The sequence below is a fragment of the Hyperolius riggenbachi genome, chromosome 6, assembly GCF_040937935.1.
Source record: "Hyperolius riggenbachi isolate aHypRig1 chromosome 6, aHypRig1.pri, whole genome shotgun sequence".
NCBI lineage: Eukaryota > Metazoa > Chordata > Amphibia > Anura > Hyperoliidae > Hyperolius > Hyperolius riggenbachi.
Genome location: NC_090651.1, coordinates 323,517,432 through 323,537,307, shown reverse-complemented (window position 1 = coordinate 323,537,307; position 19,876 = coordinate 323,517,432). Strand labels below are relative to the sequence as shown.

The 19,876-nt window shown below is 44.2% G+C and overlaps 1 protein-coding gene across 7 annotated transcripts in view; it reads right to left on the bottom strand.

Annotated features, from left to right (window-relative positions):
• Nucleotides 1-1,744: 1,744 nt before the first annotated feature.
• The window catches only part of SYT3 (synaptotagmin 3), a 404,209-nt gene continuing 386,077 nt past the window's right edge, over nt 1,745-19,876 (bottom strand). For all 7 annotated transcript variants that reach the window (XM_068241413.1, XM_068241419.1, XM_068241420.1 and 4 more), the window contains one exon: nt 1,745-3,921. The gene's annotated coding sequence lies outside the window, so the exon portion shown is untranslated. The remainder of the gene's footprint in view (nt 3,922-19,876) is intronic.

Here is a 19,876-nt window from a genome sequence, read left to right as displayed (position 1 = left end):
GTATAGGTAACAGGCTATGGGGGACTTCAGTATAGGTAGCAGGCTATGGGGGTTCTTCAGTATAGGTAACAGGCTATGGGGGGCTTCAGTATAGGTAGCAGGCTATGGGGGGCTTCAGTATAGTTAGCAGGCTATGGGGGTGCTTCAGTATAGGTAACAGGCTATGGGGGGCTTCAGTATAGGTAGCAGGCTATGGGGGGCTTCAGCATAGTTAGCAGGCTATGGGGGGCTTTAGTATAGGTAGCAGGCTATGGGGGGCTTCAGTGTGGGGGGCTTCAGTATAGTTAGCAGGCTATGGGGGCTTTTGTATAGGTAACAGGCTATGGGGGCTTCAGTATAGGTAGCAGGCTATGGGGGGCTTCAGCATAGTTAGCAGGCTATGGGGGGCTTTAGTATAGGTAGCAGGCTATGGGGGGCTTCAGTATGGGGGGCTTCAGTATAGATAGCAGGCTATGGGGGCTTTAGTATAGGTAGCAGGCTATGGGGGGCTTCAGTATAGATAGCAGGCTATGGGGGGCTTCGTATGGGGGCTTCAGTATAGATAGCAGGCTATGGGGGCTTCTTATGGGTGGCACATATCCTTCTCCCACCCCCCGCAGCCTACTCCGCTCGTCCCCCTGCATACATAAGGAGAAGCAGCCTCTCACCTCCAGCATCAGCGTGGAGCCTGGAGCGGCAGCCTTCTCCCTTCACTTCCTAGTTCCCCCTAGTGGCCACTGGACCGGCTCTTACTGATGACGCGTAGTAAGAGCCGGTCACTAGGGGGAATGAGAAAGTCTGCAGGAGGTCTGCCGCTCCGGGCTCCACGCTGGAGGTAAGAGGCTGCTTCCTCTTATTTATGCGGCGGGCGAGCGGAGGAGGCTGTGGGGAGCGGGAGGAGGACAATTGCGAGCGGGGGAAGCGGCGGATGCGCGGTGATGCAGCATCGGGATTCGGCGGATTCGGCGAACGGAAAATGGCGTCGGGATTCGAGTCCACGAATCTCAAATATTTCCTAATATTCGAGGGATTCGTGGATTCGCCGGATTCGTCGTCCCATCCCTAATTTACAGCATATTGTATGCAACCAGCATTTTTTTTTTAGTAGACCAGCATTGGAAGGGTTACACACAGAGCTTTAAAGTTCCGTGGATAGAAATGCTGCCGCAGCCGAAGTTTAGATAGATACATTTAAGTAAACACTATGTAACAAGTGGTGAATGTTACACACTCTCTGGCTGTCCTCCAGCTCCTGCACAGTCAGAGAGTGTGTGTCACAATCCACACGTGTTACATTGTGTTTACTTAAATGTATCTATCTAAACTTCAATGCATCTGCATTTCTCTCCATGGAACTTTAAAGCTCTGTGTGTAACCCTTCCAATGCTGGTCTAGTAAAAAAAAATGCTGGTTGCATATAATATGCTGTAAATAATGTTTTAGAGCAAAGTTGAAATGCAGGGCTATATTCTGACTTAACTAGCAATTTTCCTTGTCTTTATTTGTCTAAGCATAATTGTGGATAAGCCAACTCGCACAGAAGCTGACACACACACACACGCACGCACGCACGCACGCACGCACGCACGCACACACACACACACACACACACACACACACACACACACACGTGCATTTTTACCCTCCATGACTCTTAGACAAGCCTTGTACACACACTGGGGGACAGAACAAAACCAGCCATGTGTGAGAATGTTTGACTGGATCTCAATAAAAAAAAAAGACAATATCACCTTATTTTCACATGTTCTTTTTATTCCCTTTTTTTGTATTTTTACACTGTTTGGTATGGCTTTACAGTCGACTGCTCAGAAATGAACATTTTCTCACACACTATAAACAGACAAATGTAGGTTTTCAACAAAATACACACGTGCATTTGGTTTCAATTTTGTTTGAATGGACCATTTTGTATGAGCCAATTTATTTCCTTCTTAAATTATTTCCTTCGTCTTTAAAATGAAACAGAAAAAAACGTAGGTGGGCCTCTCAAGGAGAGGTTCTTTTCCTCTTGTAATTTTTATTTTTATTTATTGCACATGCTATGAAGTCCATGCAAACCTTGGTGAATCCAATTTGAAATAATGCAGAGGAAAAGTATCATCTCCTGAAGCAAAACCAGCACCGAATCATGAGCTTAAGTCAAGCTCTTCATCCACCACCAGCAAGCAAAACCTGAACATACGTAATCGTGAACTATAGCTCATACAAAGAGAATCTCATAATGAAATTCAAAAATTTCACATCTGTTCATATCAAGATGATATGAAATGTACACATGACCCTTCACAATTTCCCCCCTCATTTCAGCCGGTTGTTAAAGGTTTGGCCATGTCTCCATAAAATGCTTTCAATACCTCTTGAATATTAAAATGGCTAGCCGCCATTTTCTTTTTTTTTTTTTTTTTTTAAATGAGGCGGTGAGTAGAATCCTTCCAGAATCAAATTTCTGGAAGTGGTTAACAAGTGAAAAATGATTGCGACATCAAGATGGCATTTAAATAGACATATGAATACTGTACAACCTCTTTTAAGCAATGTCGATGTTAGTAGATTAATTAGAAACGTTTTGTAGGACAGCAGAGGTGTCTACACAAGAACAAAATCAGGCGCCTGATCACTATACATGGGTCACCTATGCACACATTTGCGAATTCTTTTCTATCAAAATGTGTAGTTCTTAGCATGACAATTGTTACAACAATTGCTTTCTACCAAGAGTGGAACGTCAACTTCTCTTCTCCAGTTTGGAAAGCCATTAGGCACAATGTTTACAGAAGATAGAGTGGCACCAAAATTCTTATCTTTCCCTTTAAAATTCTCATAGAAGAAGGATAGTTAAAATATATAGGCCAGTGTATCATGTTTGCTTGACCAAAAGTGGAGCTCTACACCAAAATATTTTCACAACCCATTGGTTTCTTGTCTGGACTGGAAGACAAACCTGTCAGAAAGTTGTCATGATCATCACTACGACATAGAACATTTAACCATATTCAGAAATTGCGCTCAACAACATTACAATGAAGGCAAAGTTACCCCTTATTCACAAGGAAGGTGGAAAGCCACCTTATTTCAACGCAATTGGACATTGTTTGATCAGTCTCACGCATACATGATGTACATATTTTACATGTAGCAATAAAAAGACAGTCAACAGAAAAGTGCTTACATCTTACAACAAGAGTCGTACAAGTTCTCTTGCTGTCCATTGACTAACGGTTGCCATCTCTTCTGAGCAGCAGCTCTTCGCTGTCACCATCACATAGGTGAAGTCAATCAGTGTGGTACACACCACCTTTTTTTTTGTACAGTTCCCATTTTATGTTCCATATGATCCACGGTGTCTGCATGGGGGGAACACTCGAGAGATGAGACAAGCGTTGTAACCAAGCCAATAGCTGTAAAACCAGGAAACGAGCCAAAAGACCATAGCGGCATTGCTTTGGAAGTCAAGCACTGTAGCCTCCATCCTTGGAGGCAAAATGAGGCTGAGGAGAGAGGCTTTTCCATTACATGCATTTCACTCTGACATAATGCTCCTAAATGGTTGCTTCGTCAAAACAATTTAGCATTGTCCATCATAACCTCCACCTTTATCACCCATGCGGTATATTAGTGCATTGCTGGAGTTTGAAATGGTGAGTGACAAGTCTAGCGGTGTCCTCTCGTTGTGTCATCCTGACCTTCGGAGTCAGGAAGACCTTGTTTGAAGTTAACCATGGCTCGGCGTAGCTTCAACCAAAATGTACATGATTACTCTATGGCTTTAAGGAAATCTACATTTTCTGGTGCGTTTATTTACTGTATTTTTTTTTTACAACCTTGTCTTCATGTTGTCCTTCTCGGGAGTCTTGTGCCCTCTTCATTAAAACAAGTGGGATGAAGAGGAAACAGACAGAGCACAGTCTGTGGCTCAGATACCTGAAAAAGAAAACCAACATGGTGTCAGTAAGCTAGGTACATTACTTGAAGGGTCTACACTTTGAGACTTTGGCACTGCATATGAATACACACTAAATATATAATAAGACACACCTTTTATTCTTAATGGTTAAAAGTATTAAGTGCTACTATGTTAGAGTGACAGGTAGAGTCCAGGTTTGGCTATGGTTGATGCTTCCGTGTGCCCTAGGGGGCTCAAAACACAACGTGATGACCGTACAACGGGAACAAACTTCAAATACTCATCTGCAAAAAAGCTTTTAGCATTGGCTAAGTGAGGTGTCCCCGGCACAAATCTGAATCAGCCCTTACACAACTATATTCTGCCAAACTTGCAGAAGAGACAAAAAAGTAACACCGATGGCCGCCAATAGTGTAGTAGGTTAATAATATGGTAAATACTGTCATATGCAAAATGATACAAACAAGGGTTACTGCAAAAGCAGCCACTGATGTCACAGGTGTGGAGATCTGACCTGACCCCACTCAAGTTAATAAGTCGCTTTCTGTAGATAGGAAAGAGGGGATAGCATCCCTCCACCAAGGGTAGACTCAAAACTGGTAAGAAACGTTTGAACAGAGGCACCAATCATAGAGTAAAATACACTAAAAACAGTTTAAAAAGGGAGGTACTGGTGCACTTACCGCCCCAAAAAAGATTTGATTTTGTTGAATATCAGACACAAATTGGCACTTCACAGTGCGTTTTTCAGGCTTGACCCACTTCATCAGGAAAAAAAAACTAATAACATAATCCAGTAAAACCATGCATTCAAATTATACCATACATTCATATTAAAATAAGCAGAACTTCCATAGATAGTGAATCTAATAGTCTCATTAACATACACATTAGATATACAGTCATATATTATTCATCAGTGACTGCATATCTGATGTGTATGTTAATGAGACCATCAGATAAAGTATCTATGTAATCTACCATTATTTTAATATGAATGTATAGTATAATTTGAACGCATGGTTCTACTGGATGATGTCCTTAGCCAAGTTTTTTATGCATCTCACTTACTCCCTATTTAGCCCGATGAAGCGGGTCATGTCTGCAAAACGCATTGCAGTGTGGAATAGTCAAATAAAGCCAATTTTTGTGTGATATTCAACAAAAATTGAGTCTTCTTTGGGAGGTAAGTCAACCACTGTATTTTACTCCATGATTGGTACATCTGTTCAAGTGTTTCTTATCATATTCTGCCGAACAAACACCTTTCTTAGCCTTATAATATCATTTTGTGTACATCTTTGATATTATGTTTTTGTGAAAAAAATGCAGACAATAAGAGAAAGATAGACTATCCAAAAGATCCCGACAGAGGCTAAACAACTGTATTGGGATTGGCTAACAACATGAGCACCTGATCATTCATTGGTAAACCCCGATTGAGCCATTTGGCCCAGTGCGAATGAATATAAACCTTTTCTCTGCATAACAACTTTCTGCCACTGTTAATGTAATGGATACGCCGTATGTTATCTGCAGAGGCATATTCCGTTACAGTTACCATAACAACCAATAGGATTTATTCATCAACAAGATAATGGCACGGTATTTACCACATTAGAGACGCACAGAAAAGAGATTTCTTTCTTTTTTTTATTATTTCTTTTCATTTTCAAAAGTAATGGGTTCTGAATAATGCGCAGAAAGGTAATAGTTTATCTGCTCTGCGGTAATGAGCACGTTTTCAATTTTGAATTCTCAGTGATTACTTGCCCTGGCTCTTAACAAGTGACCCCTCTTGTTTACGCAATGCCTGCTCTGGATGCATCAACAGTTCACAGCACAACGCCTCTTAAAGTGGATCTGAAATCTTGCACAGGACAGAGGGAAAACAGAGAAACACACCTGTATATATTGAGAGAGTTTAGCTTGTCTAATTCCCCCTCCACTGTGATTAATCACCACTGTAATTTGATCTCTCAGCTTTGTCAGCTCAGGAATCTCCTCTGTTAGGGCAGAGCAGCTAATCTGTAAACACAGGAGGTTAACCATATGTCTGCTCCCATGAAAGCAGGAAGTAGACACACTGCAGATGTATTGCAGGATCTGTATCAGCTGTAACAAAGAATTGTTTTCTTTAAAGGTTATTATGCTGTTGCTTATCTTTAAGACCAGAGAGGAAGTTTTGAGTTCAGGTTTCAGCTTTCAAAGGATATCCGAGCTGAAAAGGAAAAGTTAATCTTTAATAACCTGGGGCTTCTTCCAGCCCCTAGCAGTCTATGTGGTCATACGTATAGTACGGCCGCCGGTGAATTGGGCGCAGAGCGAGACAAGTTACGGCTCTCCCTGCTACCGCTAAACTCCATGTTGCCATTAGAGGATACCCGAGATGACATGTAACATGATGAGATAGACATGTGTATGTACAGTGCCTAGCACACTACTAACTAGGCTGTGTTCCTTTTTTTCTTTCTCTGCCTGAAAGAGTTAAATATCAGGTATGTAAGTGGTTGACTCAGTCCTGACTCACACAGGAAGTGACTACAGTGTGACCCTCACTGATAAGAAATTCCAACTATAATACACTTTCCTAGCAGAAAATGGGTTCTGAGAGCAGGAAAGAGATAAAAAGGGTCAAAAGTTCATAGATGTTAGCTCTGGCATACTTCATTGAATGTGTCATTGAGCAAAAACAATAAAACAGTTAAAACTTAAATAGTAGATTTAAACATAAAATAAAACTGTGGAATATCTGAAAAAGTCCTTTTTAGGAGAAGGAAGATAGATACAATTGTTTATTTCATTAGTTTATTTTCGCCTTGGGTGTCCTTTAAATACTATTCCCCCTCTGAGTTGTAGTAGAGATGTAATTCGGGGTCTGACGATCGCCGCATCCACGAATCACTCTTGTGCAGGGCGCGCAGCATTGCATAGCTGAGTGCAATGCGCCAAAGTAACCTGCTCCGCTATGCAGTCCCTCTCTGCAGTTCAGCTGCCCTCCAGTCCGCCGCTAGCCCCTCCATAAGATCAGTGGCCACAGCTGTGGCGGCAGGCTTCAGTGCATGTGTGGGCATGTCCGCGTGCCTCTCTTGATCGCACTGCTGTGGCCCGGAGCGTTTAAGTCTTTGTGAACTGTGCAAGCACAGGATGCTTCCGACCACGGGAGCATGATTGAGAGAGACACGGACTTGCCTGCGCATGCACAGGTGCCCGCCACCACAGCTGTGGCTGGTGATCTTACGGAGGGGCTAGTGGTGCACTGGTGGGCAGCGGAACTGCAGCGAGGGACCACATAGCCTACTAGGGGCTGGAAAAAGCCCCAGGTAAGTAAGGATTCAATTTTTCTTTTTAGCTTGGATATCCTTTATCCGCAGCAGCACTACTATAAAAGGCATGAATGGGTTCAGTCACTTGCGGGCTTCTTTGACAGCTTTAGAAGTACTGAGAACTGCTTCATACTATGCGGGAGTCGCAACACAACCGAATGGTATGGACACACTGTACCCCTTTAGCCATACCTCCCAACTGACCCTCTTTTGGAGGGACAATCCTTCTTTGGGAACCATGTCCCACTGTCCCTCTTTCTTCCTCATTTGTCCCCCTTTCAGGAATTATGTACAGATCTGTGTAAAAATATGTATTTTTCTACTGAAACATGTGCTTAATTGATTCTAAACTTTATTACCATCCTTTTATATTGTTATTTTTCTTATTTTTCATATGTTAATATGAAGGAAAATAAACCAGGATAGAAAGGATCAGTTTGGCGTGAATGATAAAACAGCATATTTTTCTTATGAAATCTTTATATTATGCTTTACTAGGTGTGTGTCGGGGGTGTGTGGTTAGAGGTGTGGCAGGGTCGTGGCTTAACCACTTGCCGACCGCCTACTTCATATTGGCGGCGGCAAAGTGGCAGCCCCAGGACCACGTAACGCAGATTGGCGTCAGGTCCTGGGGCACTCTCTGGCCGGGGATCGCGCGCTGGGATGCGCGCGCATCCACCGGCAATAGGCTCCGCCCACCCGCGACGTCAACCCGCCGGCCAATCGGAAGCGCCGGCGGGTTGTTAACCCGACGATCCCCGGATAGGAAGCGTATAATACGCTTTGTAATGTTTACAAAGTGTATTATACAGGCTGCCTCCTGCCCTGGTGGTCCCAGTGTCCGAGGGACCACCAGGGCAGGCTGCAGCCACCCTAGTCTGCACCCAAACACACTGATCTGCCCCCCCCCTGCCCCCTGATCACCCACAGTACCCCTCAGACCCCCCCCTGCCCACCCCCCAGACCACCATTTGCACACAATCACCCCCCTAATCACCCATCAATCACTCCCTGTCACTATCTGTCAACGCTATTTTTTTTTTTAGTCCCTAAACTGCCCCCTGCTCCCTCCTGATCACCCCCCCACCCCTCAGATTCTCCCCAGACCCCCCCAGACCCTCCCCCCCCCTGTGTACTGTATGCATCTATCCCCCCTGATCACCTGTCAATCACCCGTCAATCACCCGTCAATCACCCGTCAATCACCCGTCAATCACCCATCAATCAGCCCCTAACCTGCCCCTTGCGGGCAATCTGATCACCCACCCACACCAATAGATCGCCCGCAGATCCGACATCAGATCACCTCCCAAATCCATCGTTTACATCTATTCTCTCCTCTAAACACCCACTAATTACCCATCAATCACCCATCAATCACCCCCTATCACCACCTGTCACTGTTACCCATCAGATTAGACCCTTGCGGGCACCCAATCGCCCGCCCACACGCTCAGATTGCCCTCAAACCCCCCCTTATCGATTTGCCAGTGCATTATTTACATCCGTTCTTCCCTGTAATAACCCACTGATCACCTGTCAATCACCCCCTGTCACTGCCACCCATCAATCACCCCCTGTCACTGCCACCCATCAATCAGCCCCTAACCTGCCCCTTGCGGGCAATCTGATCACCCACCCACACCAATAGATCGCCCGCAGATCCGACATCAGATCACCTCCCAAGTGCAGTGTTTACATCTCTTCTCTCCTCTAAACACCCACTAATTACCCATCAATCACCCCCTATCACCACCTGTCACTGTTACCCATCAGATTAGACCCTAATCTGCCCCTTGCGGGCACCCAATCACCCGCCCACACGCTCAGATTGCCCTCAGACCCCCCCCTTATCAATTCGCCAGTGCAATATTTACATCTGTTATTCCCTGTAATAACCCACTGATCACCTGTCAATCACCCATCAATCACCCCCTGTCACTGCCACCCATCAATCACCCCCTGTCACTGCCACCCATCAATCAGCCCCTAACCTGCCCCTTGCGGGCAATCTGATCACCCACCCACACCAATAGATCGCCCGCAGATCCGACATCAGATCACCTCCCAAGTGCAGTGTTTACATCTCTTCTCTCCTCTAAACACCCACTAATTACCCATCAATCACCCCCTATCACCACCTGTCACTGTTACCCATCAGATTAGACCCTAATCTGCCCCTTGCGGGCACCCAATCACCCACCCACACCTCAGAACGCCCTCAGACCCCAGCCCTGATCACCTCGCTAGTGCATTGCTTGCATCTATTTCCCCCCTCTAATCACACCTTGAGACACCCATAAATCACCTCCTGTCACCCCCTAGCACACCTACCCATCAGATCAGGCCCTAATTTGCCCCGTGTGGGCTCCTGATCACTCGGCCAAACCCTCAGATCCCCCTCAGACCCCCTTCCGATCACCTCCCCAGTGCATTGATTGCATCTATTTTCCCCTCTAACCGCCCCCTGAGACACCCATCAATCACCTCCTGTCACCCCCCTAGCACTCCTATCCATCAGATCAGGCCCAATACATCCTGTCATCTAAGAGGCCACCCTGCTTATGACCGTTTCCACAAAATTTGCCCCCTCATAGACCACCTGTCATCAAAATTTGCAGATGCTTATACCCCTGAACAGTCATTTTGAGAAATTTGGTTTCCAGACTACTCACAGTTTTGGGCCCGTAAAATGCCAGGGCAGTATAGGAACCCCACAAGTGACCCCATTTTAGAAAGAAGACACCCCAAGGCATTCTGTTAGGTGTATGATGAGTTCATAGAAGATTTTATTTTTTGTCAAAAGTTAGCGGAAATTGGATTTTTATTGTTTTTTTCACAAAGTGTCATTTTTCACTAACTTGTGACAAAAAATAAAATCTTCTATGAACTCACCATACCCCTAACGGAATACCTTGGGGTGTCGTCTTTCTAAAATGGGGTCACTTGTGGGGTTCCTATACTGCCCTGGCATTTTAGGGGCCCTAAACCGTGGGGAGTAGTCTAGAAAACAAATGCCTCAAAATGACCTGTGAATAGGACGTTGGGCCCCTTAGCGCACCTAGGCTGCAAAAAAGTGTCACACATGTAGTATCGCCATACTCAGGCAGGAGAAGTAGTATAATGTGTTTTGTGGTGTATTTTTACACATACCCATGCTGGGTGGGAGAAATCTCTCTGTAAATGGACAATTGTGTGTAAAAAAAAATCAAAAATGTGTCATTTACAGAGATATTTCTCCCACCCAGCATGGTTATATGTAAAAATACACCACAAAACACATTATACTACTTCTTCTGAGTACGGCGATACCACATGTGTGACACTTTTTTGCAGCCTAACTGTGCTAAGGGGCCCAAAGTCCAATGAGTACCTTTAGGATTTCACCAGTGCTGGTCGTAATGGAAAAATCTACGCTTACGGATCATTACGCGTAATTTTACGCTATTACGCATTACGCAATTACGGTTACGGCGTAGGAAATTATCTACGGTACATCACTGTAATTACGCGTAAACTTACGCAATTACGCGTAAGGATACCGTAATGAAGGCGCTTACACTACAATGTTACACGTAGTGCCGTAATGCCCATTAATGCGTATTTTTTTACACATGCGGACGATATGTACGCAATAGCCGTCAATGTGACAGTTATTGCGTACATATCATTCGTATGCGTCAAAACGTACGCTTATACTGAAGGGCGGGAGAAGATACTATTGGTTGCTTAGGATGTTGACTGATTGGCTACTCTTAGAAAATGGGAGATTTTACGTTAGTAATTACGCGTAAAATTACGCGTAAGTGTTCGTAAAATTACGCATGCCTAGCAATTACGGTAGACAGTGTAATTACGATACCACTTACGGTCTTACGCGTAAATAATTACGCGTAAGACCGTAAGTTACGCGTAACGCTTACGCGTAAATTTACATTGAATTACGATGCGTAATTACGCTCATGCGTAATTTCGGCCCAGCACTGGATTTCACAGGTCATTTTGAGACATTTGGGTTCAAGACTACTCCTCACGGTTTAGGGCCCCTAAAATGCCAGGGCAGTATTGGAACCCCACAAATGACCCCATTCTAGAAAGAAGACACCCCAAGGTATTCCGTTAGGAGTATGGTGAGTTCATAGAAGATTTTATTTTTTGTCACAAGTTAGCGGAAATTGATATGTATTGTTTTTTTTTTCACAAAGTGTCATTTTCCGCTAACTTGTGACAAAAAAAAAATCTTCTATGAACTCACCATACCCCTAACGGAATACCTTGGGGTGTCTTCTTTCTAAAATGGGGTCACTTGTGGGGTTCCTATACTGCCCTGGCATTTTAGGGGCCCTAAACCGTGAGGAGTAGTCTAGAATCCAAATGCCTCAAAATGACCTGTGAATAGGACGTTAGGCCCCTTAGCGCACCTAGGTTGCAAAAAAGTGTCACACATGTGGTATCGCCGTACTCAGAAGAAGTAGTATAATGTGTTTTGAGGTGTATTTTTATACATACCCATGCTGGGTGGGAGAAATCTCTCTGTAAATGGACAATTGTGTGTAAAAAAAATCAAATAATTGTCATTTACAGAGATATTTCTCCCACCTAGCATCTGTATGTGTAAAAATACACCCCAAAACACATTATACTACTTCTCCTGAGTACGGCGGTACCACATGTGTGGCACTTTTTTGCACCCTAAGTGCGCTAAGGGGCCCAAAGTCCAATGAGTACCTTTAGGATTTCACAGGTCATTTTGCGACATTTGGTTTCAAGACTACTCCTCACGGTTTAGGGCCCCTAAAATGCCAGGGCAGTATAGGAACCCCACAAATGACCCCATTTTAGAAAGAAGACACCCCAAGGTATTCCCGTTAGGAGTATGGTGAGTTCATAGAAGATTTTATTTTTGTCACAAGTTAGCGGAAAATGACACTTTGTGAAAAAAAACAATTAAAATCAATTTCCGCTAACTTGTGACAAAAAAAAAAATCTTCTATGAACTCACCATCCTCCTAATGGAATACCTTGGGGTGTCTTCTTTCTAAAATGGGGTAATTTGTGGGATTCCTATACTGTCCTGGCATTTTAGGGGCCCTAAACCGTGAGGAGCAGTCTTGAAACGAAATTTCTCAAAATGACCTGTGAAATCCTAAAGGTACTCATTGGACTTTGGGCCCCTTAGCGCAGTTAGGGTGCAAAAAAGTGCCACACATGTGGTATCGCCGTACTCAGGAGAAGTAGTATAATGTGTTTTGGGGTGTATTTTTCCACATACCCATGCTGAGTGGGAGAAATATCTCTATAAATTGACAATTGTGTGTAAAAAAAATAAAACAATTGTCATTTACGGAGATATTTCTCCCACCCAGCATGGGTATGTGTAAAAATACACCCCAAAACACATTATACTACTTCACCTGAGTACGGCAATACCACATGTGTGGCACTTTTTTGCAGCCTAACTGCGCTAAGGGGCCCAAAGTCCAATGAGCATCTTTAGGCTTTACAGGGGTGCTTACAATTAGGCACCCCCCAAAATGCCAGGACAGTGAACACACCCCACAAATGACCCCATTTTGGAAAGTAGACACTTCAAGGTATTCAGAGAGTAGCATAGTGAGTCCGTGGCAGATTTCATTTTTTTTTGTCGCAAGTTAGAAGAAATTTTTGTTACAAAGTGTCATTTTCCGCTAACTTGTGACAAAAAATAAAATCTTCTATGAACTCACCATGCCTCTCACTGAATACTTTGGGATGTCTTCTTTCCAAAATGGGGTCATTTGGGGGGGATTTGTACTATCCTGGAATTTTAGCCCCTCATGAAACCTGACAGGTGCGCAGAAAAGTCAGAGATGCTTGAAAATGGGAAAATTCACTTTTGGCACCATAGTTTGTAAACGCTATAACTTTTACCCAATCCAATAAATATACACTGAATGGTTTTTTTTTTTTATCAAAGACATGTAGCAGAATAACTTTCGCGCTCAAATGTATAGGAAATTTTACTTTATTTGAAAAATGTCAGCACAGAAAGTTAAAAAAGTCATTTTTTTGACAAAATTCATGTCTTTTTTGATGAATATAATAAAAAGTAAAACTCGCAGCAGCAATCAAATAGCCCTGAAAGAAAGCTGTATTAGTGACAAGAAAAGGAGGTAAAATTCATTTAGGTGGTAGGTTGTATGACTGAGCAATAAACCGTGAAAGCTGCAGTGGTCCGAATGGAAAAAAAGGCTCTGGTCCTTAAGGGGTTTTATGACTGCAGTCCTTAAGTGGTTAAGCGTCCCTATTTCTGTTCTCAAAAAGTTGGGAGGTATGCTTTAGCAATCCATAGCAGCCCTGACGCCCCTGCTACACTTAGGAGCAGATGCGTGCCATATGGCACTGCTGTCCAAAAAGGTTGTGTAGATCGAGTTTTTGCCAGGGGGATACTGTTAACCTGCCTGGCATTCTATTAAGATCGCCAGGCTGGCAACCGGACGTTTTTTTTTAAATAATTTAAAAAATTAAAAAAAAAACTATTTCATGCAGCCAACTGAAAGTTGGCTGCATGAAAGCCCACTAGAGGGCGCTCCTAATCCGTACTTCTGATCGCCTCCAGCGATCAGAAGTAACAAGAAGGGCCGCGATGAGCGTCCTGACGTCAGCCACCTCCGATCCAGCCCTTAGCGCTGGCCGGAACTGTTTGGTCCGGCTGCGCTGGACTCGGGCGGCTGTGGGGACCCTCTTTTGCCGCTGCACGCGGCGCATCACCATCCTGCGCCGGCGATCAGGTAGCACACGCGGCTGGCAAAGTGCCGGCTGCGTGTGCTCCTTTTTATTTCGTAAAAATCGTCCCAGCAGGGCCTGAGCGGCACCCTCCGGCGTCTCTGGACGAGCTCAGCTTGTCCAGAACGCTCAGGAGGTTAAGGGAACAGCCACTGCGATCACACCCAAAGCTACCGGGGGGCGGGGGCCTCTGCTTACACTCTCTGGGACAGATTTATCAAAGCATTACCGACACTTTTTTCTTCTTACACTGTTCCAACCAGCAGAGGAACTGTTCTTCATGATCAGAAACTTCTCAAATCCCACGTAATAGTGGCAGGTTAGTGTAGATTTCTAGAGCTGCACTACATTTAAGAAAAGTGCACATCCATCCCTAAACTGTCATAGATTAAGAAGTGCTTACTAACAGTTCTACAGATTGTGCAGCAGTGCAGGCTAGGCATGATTTGTAAAGGGCTCCTCCCCCTTACGCGGAGCCTGCTGACAGAAGATGTATTGGTTAACTCAGCGACTTTATCAATTTCCCTCACACACTGCACTGTCTGAAAGACCTTCCTAGCTCCTCCTATTTTACAACAGTTTTAGTAGGAGTCTGCATCTATTGATTTCTTAAGATGTCTGTGACAATTCTGCAAGGATTTCTAAAAACCTACCAATATTGTGTCTCAGACACTATTGGTAGCACCCAACTTGACACCATAGCACCCAGCATGGCACCACAACACACAACAATGGGGGGTATGCTGTTTGCTATGGTGCCTCTATGTGGGCATATTGGATGCTGTGATGCCATGCTCGATGCTGTGATGCCTTTATGGGGGCATGCAGGGAGCTGTGGTTCTTCTTTGGGCACGTGCTGGGAGTTATGGTGTTTCAATGAGAGGCCCGAGGAAACATAGGAGGGGGTCCACTAGAAGGTCTGGGAATGCTATAGGGGGACTACCAGACAACCTGGCAGAAAAGCCAGCCCTCCCAGCAGAAAGCCAGACCAGCCAGCACAGCAGCCAGGTAACTCTGCCTAGTTATGTTTAAGTGACACTGCCTATTTATGTGATATGCTGCATTTGTATTTTTCTTTTTGTGTTACTGGAGAGGAGGGCTTCATCCAACATTTTCCTAGGCAGGCCTATTAGACCACTGTTAAGTTCATGTAAATTTGGCTTCACCCATAACCACACCCACATTCTGGTGCATGGCCACACCCATCTTTCAGCTGTAGTGCCCAAAAGTGCCCCAAATCTCTTAGGATCCTAGGGACGCCCCTTGTAGACACACTGCCTTCGGCAGCATGGAGAGCTATATGTACGAGCTATAATTTCATCTAATGGGTGATACGGATGTTGGCTTACCTTTAGTCACTAGCTGAAGTGAATAAAAAAGAACATGCAAGTCTTCCAGTGCTGGTCATCTATTGCTCTTGAGATTGAGGATCCTGTCTCTGTTGAACGGACCGGACCGTGCACGGATTGAATCATGAAAGGAGGTGTGTCCTTGTTTCAATAGAGAGGAGAGCAGTGGCCTGTCACATACTCCACATTCCAGCCCCAGCTACTCATTCTGATCAGCTGTTTGAAATCAGTGAATGAGTTTGGTTGTGCTGTGTGTCTCAGCTGTGCCACAATTGCACTCTGGGCTATTTTGAGGCATAGACAAAGCAGGCAGATACCTGGAGTGACACCTTGCTTCGCCCCAGCTCTGCTCCTTCACAGCCACAGACAGAGTGATATGAAAAGCTGGGACTTTGTTTACATCAGGGGCATAACAATAGACCTTGCAAAGGATGCCTCCCCAGTCGGCACCATCAGGGGAAAAAGTTTGAGAGACTGTCAACTAAGGGTATGGAGAGAAAATGTGTTCTGCTCTCATGCCATTGTTATATTGACTGCATGGGTCCACCACACAGATAAGGAATCATACACACTTTGGAATTCGTACGCTGTCCCTGCTTCCTAGGGTTCGTAAAAAACATGTCTCACGCTGCAGCAAAGTTCTGATGACTTCATGTACAATGTTACAAACACAGGAGTCACCAGTTGAAAAAAAGTTGTAGACTGGCCCTATCAGCAATCCTTCAGAAGAGATTCCTAGATTCTTATCAAACACAGGCTAGCGACCTTATGGTGTCTGATTACAGACGCAGTGGAGTGGGTAAGATTGATATTTGACTGTCACTGCCTCATTGAGAGCTTGTTGTCTCATACTGAGTCCAATATCCTGTAATAACAGTATCAATCAGTGACATTCTGAATGTTGTGCCAAAGTTACAGTGAATACTATATCTAAAGTTCAGCATGTCATTATTGTTCCTCCGTATAGCATGTGCTCTCATGTAGTAAAATAATACGGCTGTGTGTGTGTGTGGGGGTGTATGTATGTACTGGGAGCAGAGCTGCGACAAGGGACTTGTCGGCTGGAGGAAGTCCCGTGTAAGTAGATCTGGGGGTAGCATAGATTGCCTGACATTTTTATCTGCATGGGGAAAACTAATTTGTCCTCAGTTTTTCTGTGCAGAAAGCGAGGGGGGTGGGGGCCCCATTCAAAGTTTCGCAGGGGGGCCCAGTGATGTCTAGTTAACCTCCCTGCCGGTTATCCCGAGCTCAGCTCGGGGTAACCTGCCGCGGAGGATTCCTCAGGCCTCGGGGTAACCTGCCGCGGAGGATTCCTCAGGCCCTGCTGGGCCGATTTGCATAATTTTTTTTTGTTACACGCAGCTAGCACTTTGCTAGCTGCGTGTAACTTACGATCGCCGCCGCTCCGCGCCAATTCGCCGCAACCCGCCGCATCAGAGGGTGCCCCCCCTGAGACCCATGCGCTGCCTGGCCAATCAGTGCCAGGCAGCGTCGAGGGGTGGTTTGGGACTCCCTCTGATGTCACGACGTCGATGACGTCGGTGACGTCATCGCGTCCGTCGCCATGGCGACGGGGGAAGCCCTCCTGGAAATCCCGTTCAGAACGGGATTTCCGGATGGGTATATGCGCCGGCGGCGATCGGCGCATTCGGGGGGACGCCGCAGGGAGGGGGGAAGCATGTAGCTAGCGCTAGGCTAGCTACATGTTAAAAAAAAAAAATAATGCCAAAAAACACCCTCCCTGCCGTGCGCAGCAATTGTTTTTAACGGCAGGGAGGTTAAGCCCCTGGTTTACATCCTGTGCAACTAATCCCCCTACCTGCATCTGTTTTGTAGAAACTAGATGGTCTACCTCTTCATGACACTATGGAGCTAATCTACTTTCTTTGTTTAAAAACACACTCATCAAATCCTAAAAGATATTTAGCTTGATTTTTTTTAACTATTTAAAATAATTCTAATTTGTTCTCAAAAACTTCTGATAGCAGAGCTGTTTTCTTCTCGAAATGTCAACCTATCAACCATCCTTTTATTTGTCAAGACAAAGAAGCAAATTAAATGATTGCCTTTAAACCCCAGTGGACGTACCACTAAGCAAAAACTGCCTTCGGTTAGTTCAGTTTCCACCATTCAGAACTGATCTGCAGGCACATCAATCACCATCTAATCAGCTGGATGGCTTTTGATTATTGGCTAGAAAAAAAAAATCTATAGTTACACAAAAGAGCCGTAGATGAAAATGTAGATTTTCTATAGCACCCTTTAGTAAAAGCACAAATGAATTCTTTCTCTTTCAGCTCACTTGAGAATAAATGTCTTTAGACCTGTCACAAAAGCAGTCCTTAGAAGTGCCATTCACATTGTATAATGAAGGACTGTTTCGGCAATGGACTACAATTATCTCTGCTCCAACCATTGCGCACCAGTGTGGGGGGGTCATTGACATTCTTGATTATTTTGTTTAGCAATACAGGCTATTCTTCCAGAAAGTCGATCCTATAATTAACCTGTAATGTGGCTAAAAATACCAAGGTAGGAATTCTTCGTATGCTCTTGGTTTCTTTGCTTTGCTGGAAATATTTTTTTCCCACATCCTCCTCACCTTTACTTGTATTTAGTTGTGTACATTTTTTTATATTTTCTTGTTATCTCGATTATGCTGAAGACTATATATAGGCGTTCTATACCATTTTAATTACTAATGTTAAAGGGAACCCAACTACAATTCATGGCCCCCCTGCAAAACTTTAATGGTGCCCCCTCCAAATGTTCAGACCCCTTCCCTTGCCTTTCTTTGGTGCCCTTCACGGCCTCAGGGCCCATCTCACAAGGGTCATAGAACAAGTGTGGCCATCATGATCTTCATACCCATAACGTGTAGCCACAAAACCTCCTGATCTGATGTATAGTTCCCTGTATCAGAGGAAGGGAAGGTTAGTAGTTGGGCCCTTGCAGCTCTGGGCCCCCCTGCAATCACAGAGGCCGTTCTCCTCTAGTTACATGCCCTAAACACAACTAAGTGACAGCTTTCAATATATTGCTCCCACAGCATTATAAATGAAAAATACAACAATACTACCTAGCTTAACCTCACCCACTGTTGAAAATGCCAAATAATTGGGTTGATGTATCAAATTCAGGCTACCACCATCTTCAAACCCAAATGCAAAAACATGTGTGATTTTTCTGCATTTGCCATTGTGAGAGCATCTTGAAGAGGTGCTCCCAGGAGCACTTGCGATCTTGGAACTCAGAACACCGCACCGGTTGGAGAGATGGATTGGGGGGGAGGCTACATTACCTAACAAGGTAATGGGAGAAAAAAATGTATTGTATTTATATATTATTTATTTTATTGGGAGCATGAACTATATAATATATATTTAGGGAGGCTATTAGTAATGACCCCACATTTTATCTCGTATCCACTTTAAACTGTAACTTTACCGCCAAAAAGTCCATATTTAGTCTTGTTATTGGTGCATTAGGAGGAAAGCTATATCCTATATTCTGTTTTTTTTTTTTTTTTTTTGCTTTTGTTTAATTTGGGCATTTCTATCAGTCCTTTCCCACTATAGTCTATGCTGATCCTATCCTTGGTTAAAGAATACCTGTTTAGCCGCTGTTTAGTCTTTAGTATCCGAAAGGCCACATTCCCAGAGGTGCGTTTGACGGGATCCTACCAGCTTCCTCAGGCCAATCTCACAGCAGTGACTCTCATTCTTTGCCAAAGAGAAAAAAAGGTAGGACCCTGGGTGAAAGGCCTTGTCATATTTAGTGCTTGAACAATAAATTATCTTCCAGTAAGCACTGGTGTAGTTCTTCAGGAGAAGTAAGACTGATATTTCCTCTCCCTTTTAGATTTATTCTTGCATTTTAAATATAATATAAATGGGTGCCTCCATTAGTTCTTTAATCTACAAAAAAAATATTTATTTTTTAACTCAAACATACCGTTTGCTTTATGCAGTGTGGGTATAAAAGGAGGATATGAGGTGCAGAAGTAGAAACATCTAGGAAACTGCACATACACTTTACGCTATAGGCTCATATACACACAGCAGTCTATAGCACTATGAACAAAATCCTCTCGCTCGAGAGTGAACAGTAGTTTAATCTCCATGACTAATCCAGAGAGGTTCTATATCTAGTCAATGAGCTGATCATTACATCTGCTGCACATTGACACACAGAGGAGGTGGAGGGATCTTTCCTTCGGATTATAACTTGAAGGTGAGCTGTTGTGCATTCAGCTCAAATGACCCCATTATCAGTGTCTTTCAGTTGAATCCCTGATAAATCCTTTTTTGCAATTTATTGATGAATAAAGTGGAAAAAGGTCACAATCTCTATCTGTATTTTTTTTTTGTGTCTCTGTCCCAATTGAAGGCTAATGCAGAGGTATGCAACACACCATGTAAAATATAATGCACATATAATATACCAGTGTTCTCCCCAGGCTCTTTTTGCCGGTACCTAGTGCAGTACCTTATATGCGATTTCATGCAACAGGGTCCAGTGTGCATGGACCC